The sequence below is a fragment of the Chrysochloris asiatica genome, unplaced genomic scaffold, assembly GCF_000296735.1.
Source record: "Chrysochloris asiatica unplaced genomic scaffold, ChrAsi1.0 scaffold00162, whole genome shotgun sequence".
In the NCBI taxonomy this organism is placed as follows: Eukaryota; Metazoa; Chordata; class Mammalia; order Afrosoricida; family Chrysochloridae; genus Chrysochloris; species Chrysochloris asiatica.
The window spans coordinates 6319168-6321148 of record NW_006408680.1 but is presented as its reverse complement, the minus strand read 5'-3'; positions in this window follow the sequence as shown (position 1 = coordinate 6321148).

The following is a 1981-nucleotide window of genomic DNA, read 5'->3' as shown; positions in this document are numbered from 1 at the left end:
GAGGCTTTCTGCTCCCATAAAGATTTACAGCCTTGGAAACCCTGTACAGGGTCACTATGAGTTGACACCAACTCCACGGCACATAGCAACAACAACAACACGGGTTAAATTAGGAGTCCTGGTATGACGCTGTGGATTAATGCACCAGACTGCAAAGCTGTTTGAACTGCAAAGTCGGAAGTTCAATCTCACTAGCTGCTCCTCGGAAACTCTATACAGGGTTGCTATGGGTCAGAATCGACTAGACGGCACTTCACAACAAGAACAAATGGGTTAAATTTAAAAATTACCCCTGAAGTCCTACCCCCCAGTATCTGTGAGAGTGACCTATTGTTGTGGTTTTAAGTGACTTTGAGTCAGTTCTGACTCACAGTGACCATGTATAGGGTTTCCAAGTAGCGACAGGTGGGTTTGAACTGCCACCTTTGTGATTAGCAGTCAAGTACGTAGCTTCAGGACGTAGTTAAAGTGAAGTCCTAATCCCATCTGAACACTGTTCTTCTAAAGAGCAGAAGAGATGCAGAAAGCCAGAGGGAAGCTGCTTCCACAAGCCAAGGAGAACGTGGGGCCACCAGAAGCTGGCAGACACATGCAAGAACATTGTCCCAGACCCTCGGGAGGGATTGTAGCCCTTGATTCAGACTTCCAGCATCCAGACTGAGAGCACACTTGTGTAACTTAAAGCCCCCCATCCGCTCTCAGACACCCCCTCCCTGTCCTCCGGCCCCCACCCAGGGGACAAGGCTGTCTGTAACAGCCCACTACACCCCCAGGAACTGTCCACAGTATCTACAGAGGAACTTTCCATCCAAGTGGATGGCCAGGGTAAACTCGGAGGTCTGATTGGTGGAGCTTCTGGTAAAGCACGTGATGCAGGGCCCCTGTCTCTCCAGGGAGGCCTGGGCAGTCCGGTCTGGCCTAGATGTTGTCCAGCCTTTGCAGGGACTCCACAGACACTGGGCAGCTCTGCCATCCTCATGACACCTGCATCTCACCTGGGACTGGCCTCTGTGGTCAGCTTCCTCATGGCTAAAAGATGACCTCTGCCTAACAGGAAACCAAACAGCCCGGTTCTGAGAACTGCTTCTCCAGGGACGGCTCTCTGTGCCCCTGAGGGCCTCTGGGGGAGGGCCTTCAGAGGAAGGGACACTTTGTGGGATCTATTTTGGGGGCAGCGGCTACCTTTGTGCTCATTTCCTCTTTCTCAGTTTGTGTCGGGGGTTGGCTCCAGAAGGTGTGCAGAGAAGACATACCGAAGGAATGAAGCAGGACTCTCTGGTCCTGTTAGAAAGTGACCTCCCCAACGGGGGCTTTAAGTGGCATAGGGCAGTGTAGAACTGCCATCTTTGAGACGCAGACAGCCACCTCTTTGTCCAGAGAGCAGCTGCTGGATTCAAACTCCCGAACTCTTGGTGAGCAGCCGAGCACTTAGCCACTGCGCCAGCACAACTCCTGTGAAACCATCCGCTTCCCACCATCACTGTCCCTTGAAGACAATTTATCCAGCTGTGACTGCATCGCAATTCTGAGAAGGACCCATGAGTGCATGGATACATTGTCATGTGGGTGCTTACCTGCAGCCCCATTTGTCCATCTCCTGGGACTCTCTCCTCACTCCACACAGGAAGTGCCCCTGCACCTGCCTGTCCCTACAGACAGCCCACCTCCTGTGGGGCTCTAGGGTTCAACCAGCATCAGCTGTTTCTCAAAGGTTCAGCCCCTTGGATGAGCTCACACTGTAAACTAAGGCGTCTGCTTTCAGGTTTGGTTGTGAAATCAGTGTTTCTTCTTTAAAGTCATCTGTAGGATGGCTCTTTAAGCTAGTTTTCATTTACAAGATTCCTGAAAATATTCTTACAGAGTTTTCATAAATGTTTTTAAAAAGAAGATGAAGAAAAGGTTTCTGTGGAGTCAACCCTGACTCATGGCGCCCCCGTGTGTGTCAGAGCAGAACTGTGCCCCACAGGGTTCTCAGTGGATG